The sequence below is a fragment of the Amphiura filiformis genome, chromosome 12, assembly GCF_039555335.1.
Source record: "Amphiura filiformis chromosome 12, Afil_fr2py, whole genome shotgun sequence".
In the NCBI taxonomy this organism is placed as follows: Eukaryota; Metazoa; Echinodermata; class Ophiuroidea; order Amphilepidida; family Amphiuridae; genus Amphiura; species Amphiura filiformis.
Window position 1 is genome coordinate 36,104,928 of NC_092639.1, and position 22,934 is coordinate 36,127,861.

General features: G+C 35.5%; 1 long non-coding RNA gene across 1 annotated transcript; it reads left to right on the plus strand.

Annotated features, from left to right (window-relative positions):
• The first annotated feature begins 3,527 nt into the window (after positions 1 to 3,527).
• LOC140166134 (uncharacterized) lies at positions 3,528 to 14,503 on the plus strand. The gene is made up of 5 exons (XR_011860815.1): positions 3,528 to 3,715; positions 5,530 to 5,628; positions 6,451 to 6,582; positions 10,666 to 10,755; positions 13,283 to 14,503. It is a non-coding gene; the product is annotated as an uncharacterized lncRNA (long non-coding RNA).
• Positions 14,504 to 22,934: the final 8,431 nt, after the last annotated feature.

Consider the following 22,934-nt stretch of genomic DNA (forward strand, 5'->3'; position numbering starts at 1 on the left):
TAGCGTGAACGCTCAATCGAGCGTGGTGCATTCCAATAGAACTCTATGTAGCGCACGATCGAGGCTCAAGATGACCTTTCCCCACTGTGTGTAGTTATTTTTGTGTGTGTGTGGGAGCATTCAGTGTGATTTGCCGGAAATTGCAGCTGCATGCAGCGTACCCTGCTCAATCGAGCGTACCGCTCCATTGAGCGTGTGGTCCCGACTGTCTGTAAAGTGTGCTGAGCTGAGGCTTGTGGGTATATGCCTGTGCACAGTGGCATCACCCAGTTTTCCCCTCACTCTTGAGGCAAAACCAAAAAATTACGTAAATTTCTAATTTTTGCAGTAAATTTGCGCAAAATTTGCAGATTTTGCCCCATGAAATTCACTTTTCCCCCTTTGCCCCCCCCCCCCGAAAAAATTCCTGGTGCCGCCACTGCATGTACATAGCGAGCGCACTCTATAAAACATATTGTATTGTTGGGGTTTTGCCCAAAAAATATTTTTCTTGCCCCATTTCCCCCCCACACACACACACACTTTTGAGGCAAAACCTCAAAAATTGTATAAATTTCCAATTTTTGCAGCAATTTTTTTTGCAGCAATTTTGTGCAAAATTTGCTGATGCTCCCCCTGAAATTCACTTTGCCCCACCCCCAATCCCCCGAAAAGAATCCTGGTGCCAGTACTGCCTGTGCATAGGGAGCGTACAAAATGTACAAATAAAACATTGTATTGTTGGGTTTTGCCCCCAAATATTTTTCTTGCCCCAGTTTCGCCCCCCTAAATTCCCCAAATATTGCTAGGGGATGGTCCATACAATCATCGCCCCCCATGTTGATGCCTGTTGGGTTTCGGGCCAAATTAACTTTACATTTGGCCATATTAGCCCCAAAAGAGCAAATTTTAGCGCGCTTCACACAAATTTATTCCGCTTTGCACCATATTCATCAGTTTATCCTCAAAATGGCAAACTTTTTCGCTAGCTTCGTGGCAGTTGTACAATGAACTTATCCTGTTGCCAAAAGGTGTTGGATTCACTATACTTGTACTATACTCTTTCAAATCTTTTATTTAAATTTTTTATCTTTCTATCAAATATCAGCACATAATTGTTAAAGCCATATTATAACATTTCTGTAAAAATAGATTAATATTTATTTTCCATAAAATGTCCCCTTTTAATTTTGAGCCGAACGAGTGAGGTAAAGCAAAGAAAACTGGAATTTACTACTAGCGCCAATGCATGTTACTCCCATGAGTTGTAATCTGGTACGATCCTCTGATGTGTATGTGTGTATGAGTCCCGCACCCCGTGTACGTATTGTGTTATGTGTTATGAACATCGCATACATGTTTGACTAATATTTCCATCGTAATAATAAAACAATGGTTCCAGCGTTTTATTCAAAATCTTGAATTTTTACAAAACTACAGCACCTTAAAGTCTTGATTTTTGCAGAGTATCTTTGTTTACTAAAGTACATTTACAATTTAAAAAAACTTTGAGGGCATTCTTCCCAGCAAATGTTATAATATGGCTTTACTAAATAAAATGCATTCAGATTCATGGGTAGGAGCCTTTTCCCATATTTTCCTTATATACATGCCGACATACTAATTACATTTCCTGAAATGTGTCACTTTTCACAAGCGCCACTTATTTGCTTCTCTTTTTTTATCACTATACTGGAGAACTATAGCATTTAGGGCATTATCTTAGCCAGCAGTGTGGCAGAGTACCCCCACCTCAGACAGAAAATTAAAGAGAAAAGTGCCAAAAAAAAAAAAAAATGAAAGAGAAAATTGGGAAGGCAAAAGGAAAACAAACAGGGCAAAGGCCCGATTTCCCCACCAAAGTTTAACCTTATCATGGGCCAAAATAGCGTAAAATACCAAAATCACATTGTCACAATAAAGTCCTTTTTTGGAAGCTTGACCACCTTTACATGTACAGTCAAAATGATGCAACCGTAAATTGTTTTAGTCTTTTCCCCCGAAATTTGTATTTTGCCCCACCTGACCAAGAAAGCTGGCTATACCCCTTAATTATGTGTCAGAATGTGTGTGTGTGGGGGGTACAAAAGTTTGGGTGTATACAAAGGGAGGGGTCAAAAAGAGATGGGTTCCGGGGGGTACTCAAGTTTGGTTTTGATAGGGACGTGCCGCTGAGATTTTGGAAGTAGACCCATAAATATACCAATTTTTCAAGAAATTTGGACCCATTTATATACCAAAAGTCAAAATTTTCGGCTGAATTTACCCAAAATTGTCTTAGTTTTTACAAATTTTCCCAAAATTTTGGGAAAATTTTGGCTAGATTAAGGAAAAATTGGGCTGTTTTCCGAAAAAAATTGAGAAAATTTTGAAAAAGGACCCATTCATATACCAAAATAGGCTTTGAAAAAGGGGTCATTGATATACCAGAAGGCTGAAAATGCTACCCATATTTGCGGCACGTCCCGTATGGTCATTTGTACTGAGTACCCCTCGGTGGGTTATTAAAGTGGAACATACAGATGGGAGGGGGGGGGGGTCAAATAAGTTTTGACATACCAAAATCAAAATTTTTCAATTCCCCACCAAAGTTCCCTAAATGAATTGATTTCCATGTTCAAAATGACAATAAAGTTTACCATGCAATCAAATGAAAGATTGCCTTCAAAGTAAAATACCAAGAATCACAACATACATCAGGACCTATTGTGTCTCCTCCATGTTTAAAGAAACAAATAAATATATAACAGAGCCCCTTCAAGGTTCACCATCATAACAATATTGATGTTGGCTATAGGTTACATACCACTAATAGGCCTGGGCAATACATGGAAATATGACGAGTAACTATTTGTTTGCATGCATGGCATCTGAAAAGACTGCATTAAAATCGCTGAAATTGATCAAGTTATATAGCCCCAAAAAGTACTTTTTAGGGTTTGATGCTTCAAAATGGTATATTTTCTTTCATTATATGACATTTTTGTTGTAATAGTAATTAGTACCAAAATTCATACGCACGGCTTCGGGTTTTTGGTAATTATTAAGCCCTACCATATTGTAACTTTCAGCTTTGAGGGCACTGCCATTTTAAGGTGTTTACGGTTCAGTGCGTTAAAACAAGAAAAGTCTCAGGTCAACCTATGTTGAGTTTTTGATCATTTGGCATAAAATCATATAGTTTCACCTGATATTAGTGGCATTTAACTGTGAGAGTTCTGAATATGATAAAATTCCACCCGAAATTAGCCATTTTCCCATTGAAACCTGTGTAATACATAATTAGTGGTATTTAACCTTTAGTTATATCCTGGATAGTATGAAATTAATTAGTGGTATTTAACCTTTAGTTATATCCTGGATAGTATGAAATGAATGACCCTCAATGTCATTTCATACTATCCAGGATATATGATCCCAGGGACAGGGAGTAAACAAGGGTTTTCCAAAAATTGGAAAGATCCTGGTCTTTATGTGGTCTATACTGTCCTTGGTGTCATGTTTCAAAACTTTCGTATCCAATTTGTATATAAATGCCACTGGTGGATAGCAAACTAATCAGTATTGTATGAACAACCACTTGGGCAGCTAAAACTCAACTTTCTTCTGAAGCCATAACAGCTTAGTTTGGGTACATTATATATCTCAAGTTTGAAGGCACTTCAATTTGGAGCATCTCAACACTAGCTACGTGACTCAGGTCTGCAATCAACTTGGTTTAGTAACTGTTTATGAGGTATGTTAATTTTGCATTATTTTAATTTAAAAAACCTCCTTGCAGTGCTTGGTCAAGTATTTATTTAAAGATTTCAAATGCAAAAGCTGAATAATGTGATTTTGAAACATTTTGAGTTATTGCCATTGCGACCCTACTTTAAACAATTCAAAGGTAAATTTTTTGATCAAAATTAGCACATATCTCAAATTGAGATAAAATGATAGGCCTATATCGGTTTTCCTTGGCCGTTTTCGCATCTGAACTCTTCATTTGCAATTTAACTGTAGTTAAAAAAAAGACTTCTCAAAATCTTTCGTCATAATTAAGGCCATGGAACTCGATGACTATAGTTCAGAAACCCCTAGATTTTACCTGAAACTCACTTCCCAGTTGGGTGTTTGGAAAAAAGGAAGAGGTCCCTATTTCATAATTAATAATTTGGTCTTTTTTCATTATCCAATATTTTAACGAAATTGATGATTTCATGAACAGCATTCACAAAATTTAGTATATGTTCCAATGATGCATATCAAATTCTGGTAGCTCTTTTTGTTTCAACAGACAATAACGTTTTTGTTTGGCAAGATATTTATCACTCTGATTTCATGTATTTAAATTTCACTGTTCATCATCAAAGGCTCAGGCCACAATTCAAATTCAAACTTTTTCTATAAATCAATTATAAGTTAAGTTCATACTTTAAGGGCTGAGGTATGAACATTTGGACAGTATTTATTGTGGGACATTAGAGCACATCAGACATATCGAATTGCATTCTGAATATGAAGAATGGCCTTCTGATATCAAATAATTTTGATTTTTTGAAATTCGCAATGTAATACACATTTTATGGCAAATGATTGAAAATTGATATATTTGATAATTAACAGTACTCGACATAAACTTTATAAATCTGATTAATACTTAAAGTGTATGTAGGTGGGATGAAAAGCTGACGATCAATTGAAAATTTTTACCTTTCGTATTGAAGATATGGATTTTTTTTCCCAAAACACCAACAAAAATTGGGGAAAAAATCCATATCTTCAATATGAAAGGTAGAAATTTTCAATTGATCATCAGCTTATCCTCCCGGCTACATACACTTTAAGAATATATCATTAGATTTATAAAATTTACTTCGAGGACTGTTATATATCAAAAATGTGAAAAATATCATATTTTAATAATTTGTCATAAAATTTGTATTATATCAAGAATTTCAAAAATGAAAATTATTTGATATCAAAAGACATTCTTTGTATTCAGAATGCAATCGATATGTCTGATGTGCTCTCATGTCCCACAAAAATACTGTTGAAACGCTCAAAACGCTCATTCCAGATCCCTTAAGTGTTGTTTTTTCCATCAGATTTAACAGCTTCATTTTCATGTACAAAAATATCACTTAAATCAGAATTTGAAAGGAACTATTGTGGCGCTGAGCCTTTGATATTTTTTGCATGCATTGTACAAATTAATTGTGGCACTAAAAACAAGCTGCTTATTTTGAAAAAGAATTTAGCTTATTCTCAGTCACTTTTACCACATCTAGCAAGAGAAATCATCACCCAAACATAAATATTAGAATATTATAAACAAAACAATTTAAAGGGTGTATTTCATCAAAAACTTGTAAGGGTAGTACATCTCAGAAAAAATCCTGCTTCTAGGGTATCTTTCAGATACAACCTGTTTGGGGTAAATTTGTTGAGAAATTACTGTTTGTGTATTTTGCTCAAAAAGGTAAATCCAGTTTAGGGTATGTTTTGAAAATCTCTGGTCACGCATGTGTATATTCATGCAACTATTCTAATTTTTATTCATTTCAGATAGCTCATATATACTACCAGAAGATGGGTTTTTTTTGATCACTTTGTTACTATGTGGAATTGCCGCCACACAGGCGCAGGGATCCTGTTCTTGTCCATGTAAGTTATGTTTTGTAAAACTATTTTTATTTTATTTCTGTGAGAAAAATATTGAAAAATTATCTTAAGGTTGGTCTGAACCCTGGAATTATGGAAACTTTCGGGCCTCATAACTTCTAAATTATTTGTCAAAAGTATATACATAAAAGTATACATATTTAGAATGGCAAAGACTTGATAAGTTCATCTGTGAGGTCAAATTTGGGCCAAAATGCCATTTTTGGCCCAAAATCCCAAAAATAATGGTTTTTGGCCCACTTCTTTTTCGTGCATTGTAACAAAAAAATTCTTGGGCCAAATTTTTTTTTTTATTAATTTTTAAAAACTAGATCAAAATATCTAGGACCCGTTTTTTCTTTTTTTGAATTTTGACCAATTTCACCAAAAATATTTGAAATTTGGGCCAAAATCGGGTTTTTTCATCATTTGCATTTTTTGACCATTTTTGGTGCAAATTTCTCAAAGCTGTCCATGGTTAAAGACAAGAAATCTCAACCCAATCTAGTATACTCAACTATATTTCCGCAACACACAAGCAAAACAACAATACTTCCTAAAACAAGTGGCTATATTTTGATCAGCTCGTAATCTTGTGACAACTTGTCAGAAGTATCACAAATTATTATTTAAGTCCTATACTTTGTATATACTTTATTTAACACGCACAATTTAGACCAGACAGGTCAATAATATTACTCTTAACCTGGGTCTACTTTTCGGCGTAGTGGTCAAAACCTAACAATTCCTGCCAATTACGAGCTGACAAAACTATAGTATCTTATATATTTTTTATTTTTTATGCATTTTGTTTAAATCCCACAGATACTGCAATTGATCTGACTGGGGCTACTGCAAGGCAAAGCACTAATACTTATGCCACTGACGGTCTGGCTACCAATGCTATTGATGGCAACACTGATGGCGATTGGGGTGGTAAAAGTTGCACACATACAAGTGAGTTATTCTGAAAAGATTTGCACATGGTGTTTCTTGTGGAAACACAACCACCTCATCAATATCCTGAATTTGTGTGTTTTTGTGTGATTCACAACGCACACAAACTCAATTTGTTTGTTTGTTTGTTTGTTTGTTTATCCCCAGGTGTTTATCTAGGTTGGTGTATACGGGACATGCGCTTGGGTCCACAGAAAATACATGGTCCAGACCCATGCACAAGCCAATATTTAGAACAGAGTGATGAGACACAACCCAAAAAATTAGATGCCAAAAATTAAATTTGGTCAAAGAAAAATTTAGATTTACAAAAAAAAAAAAAATCTGGCCAAAACTAGACAATTATTATCAGAGCCGGGTAGCATTAGCACACCGACTGGTCTGTTCTCCAAGAATGTGGTCAACTATCATCAAAGCTATAAATGAGATACTATCTGTGTGCCTCCCGCACTACGAAAAGTTTTGCTGTTATCCAATAAAAACAAATATAATATGTGACATGACCAAGGGAATGAGTCAGATGTCGCTAATATTTGTTTATGAGATATTAGTAAAAACAGTGTTCAAATTCTTTTGTTTTATATTGTTTTCAGCCATTGATAAATTGCACATAACTCGTACCCAGATATCCGATTTTGACGGGGTTTGCATCAAAATGTAGCATTTGTAAAAACTGTCAGAAAAAGATGTAAAAAACTTCTAATTGAAAATTACCGACATGCAACTCATTCCTCTTGATCATGTCACATATCAGGGCAGCGAAAAATAATATCCATGGGAACGTGAACTGTTGTTTGAAATATTTTCTGCGGCGTGGAGCGGAGCGAGTATGAACATAATTATTGAACAGGTGGGGTCCAGGGGCGAAGCCCCAGCGCCATCCAGGCAGGGGTTAAGATTCGTTCATACTACCACCGCATTTGCGATGCGTTGCTTTGCGATGCGGTGCGTTGTCGCACTACATCGTACTGCAAAATATCGATATCGCAATGAAGTTAAATACATTTTAACTTGGAAATGCGACGAGTTGCGTTGAGTTGCGAAAAAAGTAATCGATATATCGGCATCGCAAAGCAACGATCGCAAATGCGGTGGTAGTATGAACGAACCTTAACCTGGAAATGCGACAAGTTGCGTTGAGTTGCGGCAGAAAGTAATCGATATATCGGCATCGCAAAGCAACGCATCGCAAATGCGGTGGTAGTATGAACGGACCTTTAGTGGATTTTTATGGGAAAAAAAAAAAAAAAGAGTGGAGACTATTTGCATTTTCAATTCCTTAAACAGTTAGCTCCTGTTACAAAATATTAAGTATGGCCGTGTGTCCTGAACTCGCCACCCTTAGCATTACATAACAAATATTATGAATTGTGACACCAATCGGGTTTCTAATAAGATTATCTCGACAATCATCAACCCTAAACTAGCAAAAGTATACATTTTTGGAAAGCTGAAGGCATAAGCAAGTCAAATATATACATTTTAAATCATTATACAGGGTGACCTGCAAGTTATACAGGGTGGAATAAAAAAGATTTTGATAAAAAATGGGTCACTCAATGCATTGCTTATTACCAACTTACAGTAATAAACTGGAAGTAAACAACATTCATTTGATTAGAGGATATGGAGCGCCAACTGACTTTGGAAGAAACCAAAATCACAGCTATTTGGTAACTCGGAATATAGGGTGTCCCAAAGTATGTTAGATTTTTTTACAATTCAACATATTTTGAACCTAAACATTTCCCCCCTAACCCATACAGAAAAAATATGTCCATATTTAAATTCCTCGTCAAATTTCCCTTCAGAAAATCTATACTTTGACTATGATAGGATAAGTAATTAAAATTTTACAGTAACTTTTAGATTTTGAAGACATCTGCATTACTTACTACAGTGTTTAATATGACAACGGGTAGTTTTGTATGGAAAAGTTTGTATTTTCTAGACTAAAACAATCATAAATTATTAAAAAACAATTAGTAGAATTGTTTAGCTGTAAGGCCATGAGTGTTTTAGATGCTAAATAGAGTCCAAATCCAATTTACAGCCTGTACAGAAGCAGATTACGCACTAAAAATACCAATCCCATAGAGTTTGTGTGTACCACATCCCCCACCACCACATCCCCCACCACCGCCACCCTGCCCATTCTGAATTCTATGAAGCACAGTGTCAGTATTAAAAAGTTCAAGTATTTCTTTTTACAGGGTTGAAAGTGCATTTTATTTAGCAATAAAATGAGACCACAAGCATGACAATACCTTCTTGCTTGACAGAGATATCATCATTTGTTTTGAGTCGACTTTGGCAAAATGTAACGTCGCCACCGTTTTTTGGTGGCGAGCTCAAGACACACGACCGTATTGGTGTTTGTTACAGTACTAGTAATTATTGAAATAATGAAAATTGAATGAATTGGTTGACCATCCCAATGAGTGACTAATTGTCATGCAAAACTCACAATCTCTCTTTGTTGCAGTTCACTTTCACTAATTTCTGCTGATTTTATATGCGTTCTAATGATCACTTAACATTCACCCTCAAAAGTGATCAAAATCAAGATTTTTGCAACAACATTTCTAATGGACATTCAAATTATACGGATGTTACGTGAAACAGTAATGTGATTTTATATCTACGACAAATATTTTAGTGCTAAAACTAGATGGCATTCGATGATGAAATTGATAGAGTTGGTAGAACAGTATGAATAGAACGAAGTGTTGTATTTAAAAATTCGAAAATGTGATGAAAGACTAAGATTTCTACCAACGGGGAACTTTATTACCTTCCGACAGTCAATGAAAAACCTACTTTTCTGGGGAACGAATCCCAGTTAGGCTCTACCGCATGTTGAAAAACCTGCTTTTCGGGGGAATCCCAATTAGGCTCTACCTCATGTTAATTTCTGGGCTCCCAGCGGTGTGTACGATAGTCTGGTCTGGAGTAAGAGTTCATGTTGACTACAGTGAATCGTTTCATACGCAATTATTTGTTTACAAATTCCTGTCACTGGCGTTGAGTTTTATTTATCAGTTATCGTCCAAGTTCGCAGAAAATATTTCACGAGTGGTAGTGTTCACAGAATATTTTCAGAGCTTCAGAAAAATGATACTAACCCTAACCCCCAAAAATCTTACAAAATCTTACGATGAAAAAATCTGCGCATGCATGAATCCCAGGGTCTGCGATGACGCAACCACCCCAAGTGTTATATGCGGACGGAATTGCTGGCCGGGGAGCAATAACCCGTGTAGCTACCGGTCCGTGATCGTGTGCTTGGCATGCATGGGGTCCAAGGTTCGAATCCCGGGGTGCCAAGTCAAAATTCTTCTTCTCCTTGACTTTTTCGGATCTTCTTTGACTTCCGATCCCAAAAAGCAGGGTCCAGTGTTAGGGTTAAAGATTAGGATTAGGATGTTTTAAATTATTTTTCTCGTCTTGATTTTTTTTCTGGGAACGCCGGTACCACGATACCGGGGATTTCGTAGCCCTGTCACATATGTGCATTATTTTGATGATGACATACAGCATGAGCTTGCCCCCACATACATATCAAGTTTTATGATGAAATTTGTCCATTGGTTTTAAAACATTTGTAATTTTTAACTAATGTAGGCCCTACTAACGAAGACACTAACAGATGGACATGACAATTAAATGAGCTGCTAATCACTGCTTAAAACTTTGCTAAGTCAATTTAACCTGACACCTTGTTGAATTATTATTTATTTTTAAAAAAAAGCAAAAAATTTCCACTCATGTTTTCTAATTTCCTATAACACACTACAAAGTCTGAATTTGTTAGCAATTAATACTTGAATATATCAGATTTGCAACTTTATTCCAAAAAGTGGCATCTCTCAATATTATGATTCCTGACAAAATTCAAGCTTTAAAACATTAAGGTTCTCCCCCACCCCCCCCCCCCTGCCTTTCTCTCTCCCTCTCACTCTCCTACATGGTATCTCAACATTCGTTACTCTTTTGCTCTGTTATCTCTCACCGTCTGTTAACACACCCGATGATGTTTACAGTTGAGAATAAACTTTTGTTTGTTTTTCATTGTATTTTCAGGATCAGAACCTTATCCATGGTGGGAACTAACTTTACCAACAAGCTCATGCATATATTCTGTGTCCCTCTTCAACCGCATAGATTGCTGCAGTAAGTGAAAATATCCTCATTGCTAGTTTTGAACTATATTCATTATAGTCTGTATACCTTTCTCGAGTCAGTAAATTACATATTGTTTTTTATTGTATCTCTAAATGTAATGATGCAAAGTATATTAAAGTATACGAGGGTTGGTCAATAAGTCCTCACAACTACTATATATCTCCGCTCAAGCATGACTTTGATGACTGTCTCTTATCATAAATACAAGTTTGTACCTGTGTCTTTCAAAACAAATGTGTAATAGCGAGGTTGCATACTTGATGACGTAATCACATTAGCATAAACACAGTAGCCTATGGACACTGCATGATTTATGGTGAAAAGTAGTGGAGAAAATAGCAAGCCAAATTGAGGTGTAATTACATAATTCCAAATACCGCAAGAATAAAAGTTTGCAATTTTGTAGACCGATAACATATACATTTTGTAGGGTTGATGCTATACTCTTTTTGGACCTATACTCTTTTTATTAAAGATCATGGATCATGTTGAATATCTCCATTTTTGAGTAGGCTTTGTCAGTCATTGGTCCTTTATGTAACAAGAGATAGCAAGATTTATCAACGACAAAATTTAATAAATGGTACCTGATTGGATTGGGTAACTACTGATTATTAAAAAGGGAGCTTCCGTTGGGGAAATCACAAACATTTCTCTATTAATGAACCCTTTGTTTTCAAAATGTCAGGTTTTTATAATCAAAGTAGCACACCATAGAGAGGCTCTAGATTGAATACGAATTGTGAATTTCAAAAGGTTTGTTTAATTTTAGCATGAGACTCAGTATAGCAAATCACTCGCACTGTTACTGTCCCGCAATATTGTATTTAGTCATATTTTTAGCGCTTTATTGATGAAATTTTCATTTTTTCATACATTTTTGGCACTTTTAATCGTATATACCAGCAACGAATGCGCATATTTATATTTTTATTGTAACAATTTCTATTGTCCTGAATATGACCTCTCACACCATACCAATAATCATATTTGTTTTTGTTTCATTTTGGAGATAATTTTGATTATTGTGTCTACCTTGAGTGCCCGTCTCTCATGATTTTCACACCATTTTTGGTTGTCGTTAAGGCCTATTTAACATCTGTTAATGGATACATTTCTTCTCACACAATTATCAAGTGAATATATTCAGATTACCTCAGACCAAACATAAAGCTTGTAAACTGTTTTGGTACTTACTTCTTTTTATTACACGTTTCTTAACTACAATTCAAATTTCCCGCCAATGTTGACAATTGTCAGTGCATATATAGCAGTGACCTTATGCAAATATGCAAATAAGGTTACGTAATTCAAGGTACTCTAATAGAAACTGTCGTGTGTTTTGACAGACAAAGGTAAAAACTTGTATTTATGATAAGTAACAGTCATCAAAGTCATGCTTGAGCGGAGATATATAGTAGTTGCAAGGACTTATTGACCAACCCTCGTACATTCTCAGAAAGGAAATGATGCAAGGAATCCATCTACAGTAGCATAACAGATTCCTGCAAAAATTAACAGTTTTTGAGAAAATCTCAAAATTTGGTTTTACTTTACTGACTCGAGAAAGGTATACAGATAATGAACACAAAATCAATGGGCTTGATTGAGATAGTGCACTCCTGAGTCCTGGAACAAAGTATGCATATTTGTTATATTATCACAAACAATGAAGGGACAGGGGTGCAATCCCCTATATTTGTCCTATATTATAAATGTTGGTATGCTGTTATATTTTGTACCAATGTATGATGCTCGTAACAATTTCTAGGAGCACAATACATCAATTCCCATTTTGTTCTTTATAAAGGCCCTGCATTCTTTTATCGATTGGCTCCAAACAAAGGATTTGAACCAGTGTCCTTCACCATAGTTATGGCGGAGTGCAGTCCATTCAATCAAATGTTGTCATCAACATATTTGATCGTAGTGCAGGGTTATGTGTGTGAGACGAACTCTCACGGTAGATTGCAATCATGCTTTTGTTGAATGCATTTGAGTAGTCCGCCATATTTACGGGATGATACGTCACATGCAAGGCCTCTATTTAGAGAATAAAGGTATTAGTTTTAGTCACTGGTCAGGAGTGCATCTATTGTCTCATATAATACGGGCGACAGCATTATTTTAAGTAAAGTTGTTTTACGCCAAAAATAATGATGTCCCTCATGTTATATGAGACGATAGATGCACAACAGCGGCTAAAAACAATACCTTTATTCTCATTCTTAAACACTTCAATTCAAATAGAAATATCATAAGTTTTACAATTTTTTAATCATATTAAATCCTACATTTTACAAGGAACTACCCGGGACTTAAAATCAATCAGTCCCGTTGTTGCTATGCCCTCCGCTAGTCTACTCTGCACCCTTTATATTGCAACATATCAGTATTTTGAGCATAAAAATAGAGCATGCAGGGCTGGAAGGACAGATAGCCCTGATAACCATGCACCACTATGCTATGTAACATCTCTGAACATACTGAACCTATTTTTTTTAATTTCTTTCAGGTGATAGACTGGCTGGTGCTAAGATTTACATCAAGCAAACACCACCTAATCAAGGCACAGGCGATATTGGCACTCTTTGCCACACTGTGTCTTCATCAGATGCTGCTTATCCTGGTGGGAAATCGTACCCTTGTTCAACGCCCCTTGCTGGCAGGTACATCACTATCAAGCATGCAAGTGGAGGGCAAAATAAAGTTCTGACCTTGTGTGAAGTAAAAGTGACCCGCGGAACTGGCTGCTAGAAATTTTTTTTAAAGCAACAAAAGAATTGTCAGCAGATGGAGGCACATTGGCAACAGCTGCAACTATAGAGCTCTAATATTTTGAAAGCATGTTGACAATTAAAAAAAAAAAAGAACCCTAACGATATGAAACAAGTTAAAGGCCAAGGGATATTATTGTAATTACGTATTCGCTCCAATAAGCACCCATGCCCCAATAAGCGCCCACCCAGGGTATTTTCAATTTGCTAAAGGATACCATTAATGTTGATTAGTTGTTTCGTTATCAAAAACTTCCTTCACCCAATGGAATTTGGGGAGCTGCAGAAAATGGGTGTATTGTTACAATCTAAGTGCGGATAGGTTTGCGCCGGGTTCGGCTGCAACTAGCCTAGTTGATGCGATCTGATTGTGATGATTCACCACTTAGCGAAATTACAGCGCTTTGAATCCTCTGGAAAAAGCGCTATATAAATTCAAATTTATTTATTTAATGTTGAAGTGACAGATAGATGTCGATACAGTGAAATAGCTGGAGGATTACAAGTCCTGTGTAAACTTGCAATACATTTTCTGCATCAGAAAGCTACTAGAATGTCTCAGGACCCTTTTATAACAAACACAAATTAGTCTCTAATAAATGCCCTTTCGAGAAAAAATTGCATAAACCAGAAAAAAAAAGCTCCCACCCAATGACTTTGTTGAGTGCCCTGGGACCTTATTAAAATGAATACAGTACTTAAATTGAGTTGTGGTTCTTTTAGATCAAAATTAACCATTTTTTACTATTTTGACCAAGTCGCAGACGACTTTGGCTACAGAATCCACTAAGCAATTCTTGGTGGAGATGTCTAATAATTTGTATTAATTAAGGGATCAGACAGCAACATTTGCACATTCTGAATACGAGGAATGGCCTTCTGATATCAACTAATTTTAATTTCTTTGAAATTGGCGATATAAAACACATTTTATGGCAAATTCTTAAAGCCATAATGTACTGTCTTATAATATGAAATTGATTCATTTTTTTTTCAAACCTGATTTTTTGGCATATTTGTAATGTTTACACATGTCCCAACATGCACCTAAATGGAATTGGCCAAATTTGTTGTGCTTGTAGGTCAAACAGAGCAAAGTTAGACATAAAGTCATAATTATGAATTATGACTTCATGATGTCCTCCTATAGAACTACATGTTAAACGGCAAAAATAACCAGTAGGGTTTCTTTCACTTTACCTTGTTATTTCAGCTCAAAATGGACAGAAAACCTTCCTGGCAATTATTACTAGTATCATTTCAGCATTTTGAGTACAGAATAACAAATTTAAAATTTGAAGGAAATCGTACATTAGGGCTTTAATAATTTTCTTTTTTATTATTTTCCATATTTAACAGTCCTCAAAGTTTTGACCTTTCAAATTTTTTGGCAAAAAAATGTATATATATATCTTTATACGAAAAGTCAAAATTTTCGAATAATCCTCGGCTATTCCTCACAGCTACATACACTTCAAGTAAATATCATTCGTTTTACAAATTTTACTCCGAGGACTGTTAAATATCAATTTTTAATAATTTGGCATAAAATTTGTATTATCACAAATTTGAAAAAAACCAAATTATTTCATACCTGCCAACTAGTCCGTTTTTGCCGTATTCCGTCCGTTTTCTAGAATTCTAAGTGTCAAAAAAACGTACAAATCCGTTTTTTCGATTTTCAGAAAAGAAAAAATTCACGAAAACCTCAGCAATTACCCTCTGGCAATTACAAATATGTTTTTCTTGAAAACACAAGAGGGCAGTATCGCGATTTCAGCTTGGAAAGATCGCCATTCCCACGTGCGAAGTTCACAATTCGTACGCAGTCTATACTGTGAGTGAACTGTGTAGCTTCTTGTACGTGTGCGATCACTGGTCGCCATTTTGTTTCATCCATGTGTGAATGCAGTGCGAATATTCGAGTTTTTGCCGGGAGTTTTTGCTTGCAGTTTAGCGAAAAACAAGAAGTATGGCCAGCAGACGGAAGCAGACATACTGTGATGAGTACGCAAGTACGTTTTCGTTCATAAAAAAATCGTATAAGAGTGAAAATCACGCGTTTTGCAAGACATGCAACTGTGACATTAGCATAGCCGCCCGTGGAGCAAATGACATTAAGAGACACGAGAGAAGGATAAACATAAGAAGAATGCAGCATCAATCGCAGCAGCGTCTTCACACAAATGTTTCCAAGGGGAGTATACCAATGAACAACTACGAACAGCAAAGTCTGCTACTTATCGATCCCTTACTACATCAGCATCCACAAGTTCCCAGAATTAAGTAGAGGTAAGATCAGTGTTCACTTCGACTTGCTTTCTTGATTTTTTTTGCAATGTATAAATTGTTAGGTCCAAATGATATGATTCCAATGCATTTAATGCCTTGATTAGATGGCTTTTTAAATGTTGAATATCTCTCCTAGAAGTGCCTTCTATGGGTTTCTAGAGTGTAGAAACCCAGAGCTTGGGCGCCCCCTCGAGCCCCTGACGGGCGCTGCCCCTGGACCCACCAGGGGCCCTTAAGCTGGCCCCTGGACCCCGGCCGTGATGGGCGAGAGCACCGCTCGCTGCGCTCGCTCCGCTTCGCATTGAGTCAGTTTTCTGGGAATTCAATGTTGGCAGGTATGTTATTTGATACCAGGAGGACATTCTTTGTATTCAGAATGCATTTTGATGTCTGATATGCTCTCATGTCCCACAAAAAATACTATGCAAACGTTGCCCTTAATATAAATAAAATTACAAATTTCTATGTGAGGACACGGTGCATGAAAGGGTATTAAAACTGAAAAACTGTTAATAAAGCCTTGATATGAATAACCTGCATAAAATCCTCAATTTGAGCCCCTTACCTGTTTCTTTGGTTTCTTAGTGTCATATGGCTTGATTCCATGTCCCAGTAACCACTTCACAACTTTGCCAATGCTTTTGATTGTAATTTCACCAGACTGTAATACAAAATTGTACAATAAATTATGATGAATAGGAAGAAAATAATGTTTTTCTGTTGTTTGACTTTCAGTGGATTGTCTTTTAGTGGTATAAAAGTTTTCAGACATAATGTAGCTGAACAAAGCTGCCCAAGAGAGGGTGCTAATCTTTCGTTTGACATCAAATTATATGTTGGACAATTTGAAACTAAGATATTATACCTCCAAAATTTGGCCATGTTGGCTGGCTCTGTTTGCTAACCAGCAACTTTTGTAGTGATCCAAGCCTACAACAATTTCACTCGTCAACCTCCCATAGCATGTATTAATGTAGAGGCAGAGTGCTCCATGCGGTGATTAAAAACATTGTTACAACTAAATAAATCTTGATGTACCCCATTAGTAGGAATAACAAATTACGGCATTGGTATGGGAAACCTAAACATTTGTATATCAGCAGTTATCATTTCATTGGTTAATAGTAAAATAATATAATTTCATATTGTTCCACTTTCATATAATTACAGTACAATATATATCTGTATCAGCACTGGCATCATTAAGTGAGTCTGCATACTCGTGATGTATTGTAAATTGTGCAGATCTCGTATGCAGAATAGACGGCAACTGCACGCTACCTTGCATTATGTGCTATATGAGCGCTGAGCAAGCCTTGAAATAAGCGGATTGGAACCAGGAGCAAATTGTTTTTGAACATTGCTCCTGGTTCACTGGGATTATACAACAACAAGGAGCAATTTTGGAAGAAACAGGAGCAATTTTCAAAGAGTAAATCCTTTTCTGCATATACAATACAGCTTACCAGCACTACTGCATCAAGTGCAAAACTAGAACAAGGAGCAAGTTGTTTTAGAAAACTGCCCCTCGTTCATGTGAATTTCACTAGCACCAGGAGCTTGGTGGCTTTACAAGGGCAAATTTGCTCCCTGCGCCCGCTTCTTTCAAGGCTTGGCGCTGCGTGTTGCCAATTGTGCGCCATACTACATGACCGTGAAAACTGTAAAAGCATGCATGGAAGAATTTGGAGTATAACTTGAATCTTTTAGGATTGTACTGGTGCTACTTAATTACTTTATTTATACTAATTTATATTCATGTCTACTGAATGATAAATTTGTTACCCCTGTTTGTTAAGGGATGGGGTATGAACATTTGGACAGTATTTATTGTGGGACATTAGAGCACATCAGACATATCGAATTGCATTCTGAATATGAAGAATGTCCTTCTGATATCAAATAATTTTGATATTTTGAAATTCGCAATGTAATACACATTTTATGGCAAATGATTAAAAATTGATATTTTTGATATTTAACTGTACTCAAAGTAAACTTTATAAATTATAATTATTAATTTATAAATTAAAGATATGGATTTTTTTCCCAAAGCACCAAAAAAAAATAAGGTCTTTTGGGAAAAAGTCCATATCTTCAATATGAAAGGTCAAAATTTTCAATTGATCGTCAGCCTTTCCTCCCAGCTACATACACTTCAAGAATATATCATTAGATTTATAAAATCTACTTCGAAGAATGTTATATATCAAAAATGTGGAAAATATAAAATTTTAATAATTTGTCATAAAATTTGTATTATATCGTTTTGTATTATATCGTGAATTTCAAAAAATGAAAATTCTTTGATATCAGAAAGACATTCTTCGTATTCAGAATGCAATTCGATATGTCTGATGTGCTCTCATGTCCCACAAAAAAAATACTGTCGAAAGGCTCAAAACGCTCATTCCAGATCCCTTAATGCAATACGAAAAATATCACTGGTTTGAGGTTGTATTACACAAAAGGGCGCATGGCAAAACAAACAGGGGACAACTAATATTATTTTTATGTCAGCAATTCTCTACTTCTTACCGCAGGCTGTGGAACATGAGTTGCATCGAACAGAGAAGATAGTGTTGGGCAGATACGGTCCTCCTAAAATTAACAAAAAGTACATACCTTTGTTTTACAAAATTAGGTCAACAAAATTTATATATGTGATGCGATCAAGCAAAATAAGTCGGAACTCTGAAATATTAAATTTTCAGTTTCTTATAGGGTAATAAATAGCATTTACAAAGCTACATTTGGCAGAAAAACCCATTGAAATTGTACAACCAGTTCCAAAGATATAAGCAATGAAAGAGTTTCCAAAACAAAAGGAAATATTTCCTTTCTTTGGCTATATCTCAAAATCAATATTTCTGACTGATTTTGCTTGATCGCATCACATGTGCTGGTTGAAAATTCAATGCCCTTTTAATTGAAAAAACGGTCCAATCACTTCACAAAGACTTTTACTGGATGTCTCTTATGTTAGTCACATGAACTATTATAGTCTACCGTAAAGATTCACATAATGGCGCCCATATGGGATCCTTTGGCATAAATGAAAATTGTAGGCACATACTAAAGTGCCATCCGTAAAAATCCCACCAGCAAATAAGGGCATGGACCCCTAATTCTTGTTGGAATTTACAGAGGAAGGAGCTCTCTATTTATCGTAAGGCGAATGAGCCCATGTGCACCATTAGGCAAGTCTTTACGGTACCATAGTTAAGTTTGAAGTTAAATTTCTGTGAGAATTTATGTACAGTAAGTTTGACCTCAATGGAAATTATAAATGGTGATTAAAGGTGTTTAGTAAATAATATCATATTAAGGACAAAAACAAGTGCTTTAACAGTTCGCATCTAGTCCTCTGAGCAGAGCTCCAAGGAAAGAATTTCATGTGATGACAAAATTATGTGAAGAGAAAGGAGTAATATTAAGCCCTCAAGCATTTTAGTAGAGCAAGAGTAATGAAACTGCATAACAAGAAATGTCTTTAAAAAGACAACGCCATGGATGCAGATCATGTTTCATAATTTTACATTGCAAGTACTTTGAATGCTAGTAAATTTGAATGTTTGGCACAACTAACCGGGTGCGAAATATTGGCATTTATTGGAAAATACCACCAATGACGTACTAGGAAATACTCAAAATTTTCATACTGAAAGCGGAATTGAAAAATGTGTGCTAAATAGGTCTACATATTTTAATTCATACCTGAATGGCTTTAATTGAAATCACATCCTCTGAGTTTTACAACAATACAACAGTCTATATTCGGACAACCTTTAAGAATGTTTGCTGCTTAAGGGATTTCATATCAACCAAGTTTCATGGCAATCCAACTATCTATTATCAGTAATGCATAAAAACCAGAAGCACACATTTGTGACCTGGGGTCAATTTCACTAACAGTTGAGATGTGTTGTTAGTCCTTTTACCTATTTCCCATACTACATATAACTCTTAATATAACAAATCATATGAACGCATTACAGGGGCATAACCAGGATTTATTTTGGGGGCTGATTTTGAGAAAGTTGACCTTTATTGGACTTTTTTGGCCAAGAAAGCAAAAAGAACCTAATTGTTTTGCTCGCTACACTTGCAAATGGGCACATTTTGACCTTTTTGGGGTTTTTTTTGCCGCTAGCTTGCAAAGTAGATTTTTGGCCTTTGATGATTTTTAGAGGGGGCAACTGTCAGTGAAATCAATCCCTGTTCCCACAAATCCAGGATCAAGCACCAACACACAATTTTGAGTTGAAGGCCTTTTGAAGTTGTATTCTTCAAATGTCACACCAGTTTTGAAATTTATCATTTACATAATTCAGTGTAAATTTTTTGATTTAATTAATTGCTTTATTATTCAGCGTGTACATGTATGACACCATATTCTGCGTATATCATCTTCTAACAACAGTGTTATTCTCAAAAATTCTGAATGACATGGACACGATTTGTGAGTACTTTATTCTTTCTAAATGTGGCAAAATATCAAATTTGGTGTGATTTGGTCCCCAGGCCACATATTGATTATTGCAGTTTGTTTATACCACTAAAACCATAGGTTGCAGTAGGTCGTATTAAAATTCAAGTTTGAGAATCCCTGCATTAAGATATACATAGCATGAATGGGTAACATTAGAAAAAGTCAGAAAATTTAGTGGCATTTTGGCATGTGATATAACATTTTACAACAGGCTGTAACATCAAAATGAGATCTAGAATGACCAATTTACACCACAAAATATCCTAGGGCATAAATGAAATGGAATTTGATGTTAAATGAGATACTCTAACCAAAACTAACTTTTGCAACATTGTGTTCAATCTTCACTTTGCTTTCATTGAGTCACATCAGATTGCATGTATACCTAAATTACTGAGCAAGTCATTGAGCATATATTAGCCAATTTTATCATTACATTACATTACATAAGCAATGAAAGCCAAGTCCAACATGTTTTGAAAAATGGTGCCTAAAAGAGACATTTCAATACTTCCAATAGCAACTTTCTATTTTGATAACAATGCACATAAATATGATATGGCAAGACTTAAGAATAACTGTCGCCATGAAGATTAGAATTATGTTCGGATGTTATAGTTCAAGATTATGGTTAGGCTATAATGAGTTGAATTCAGCAAAACCAAGCTAAAAATTTGCTGAAAGTGAATATAATAAGTGAACCATTTTTTTCACTGATGAAATTGTCAGGAAAAACAGTAAGTTTTTAGCTTGGTTTTGTCTAATTAAACTCTTTGTAGTCTATATTTACCAAACATGCTGAACCTGTTTCAAGATGTAGGATTAGGCTTAGCTTAAGGGTTAGTGTTATGGTCAGGGACAAATGATTTGTGCGAAAAAAAATAGCAAATTGCGCGGAGATTGCGCGGAACTTTTTTTCAGCACAAATCATGTGTCCCTGGTTATAGTTAGCATCAAGATTATGATTTGGGTTATGATTGAAAGATTAATGATAGAGATGCAGTGGTGATTAAAAGATTAATAATAGAGATGCAGTGGTGACCATGATTGTAAAGCTCTGATGATATTAGTCATAATGAAAATGATGACTCATATCACTTACACAATAATCAATGCAAGATATACTGCAATCACTGCAAACAACTTAAATAGGTGGACCTGTATACCAAGATGTAAAGGGGGAAATAGAAACAGTTTACACAGGATCATACATATAATCATATCAATGTGAAAGAGTCAGAAAATAAAATACATTAAGGGCTACAACCAGATTTGGCTATGTCCACTTAAAGGTGGATGGTCACATTTTCCACATTGGGTTTTCTACCTTACATTGAGGCATACCATTAAACAATCTGTATCCAAATTTTATTGCTTAAGCAGTTTTGATATATCAGAAGAAGAAAAATGTATTTCACAACGCCTACAGGATAATATACTTACGGTGGCGAATTAATACCACTATGTACCACATTTTTGTTCACACAATCTTAACCCAACATATCTTGTGTGTTAAATTTGATTGGGTAATGAGAAAAATATGAGCTTTCTTCTGATACCAAAATCTCATGTTTTGATGAGGAAAAATGAGAAATGAGGCTGTCAGTCTGGTGGTACTACACCCCTTGATAAATTTGTGACTATTTTTGCATTTTTCTCAAAAACTAATAAAACACTGGTAACAAAAGTTATGTATATTATAGGGGCAAGGAATCCAGTTACTACACTGGAATTGCAGTGACTCAAAACAAGTAGTTATTGATTTATTGATCAAATATTGGTTTCCCCTCATTTTTGACTGTAACTCCACAACTGTTGTATGTGCTGAAAGACTACAAAGTTGTTGTAGTCCTTGCCCCTATAATATACATATATCTTACTTGTCACCAATGCGCTATAATTTTTGAGAAAAATGCAAAAATAGGCACAAAATTGGCCAAGGGTGTAGTACCACCTTAAGGCTACAAAACAATAAGGTTTACTACTTAAAGGGTTAACAGCACATCTGGATTTATTCATAAAGTGTTACACAAGCTCAGCATTTTATGGCATAACATAATCCATGATAATAAAAGTATCCAACTCGCCAAGGTCCTGACTATCTAAAAGAACATTGTGATATGTAAGGACAAGGTTACCTGCCCAAATCCTAGTGTAAACATGTAGTAATTATTGGTATTTAGTTCCTGCACAAACCTGCCAGTTGACCAGGCCAACGCTTTTGGACCTTTAAGCAATTTACCTGGATACAGTTTCTGTGCCAAATTTGTGTATGTTATATATTTCAAATTGAACTAAAAAAGAATTGGAAGCTCAACATTTTTGCTTGAAATTCTGATTTTCTAGAGAGGTTCCCCATTTCTCAAGATCTCATTTTGATATTGGATCAATTTTAGATATAAAAATGTCTACTTTACCTAGAAATTTCTACTGTAACCAATCAAAGGACCAAGTTTAACTGTATATGTCTGATATACAGACAGATATAGACACAGGAAGAGATGGAGAGAGAATGAGAGAGAGAGGAAATGGAGAGAAAGAAAGAAATGAGAAATACAGGCAGATAGGTAGAAACATAGAGAGATAGGCAGAAACAAAAACAAAGT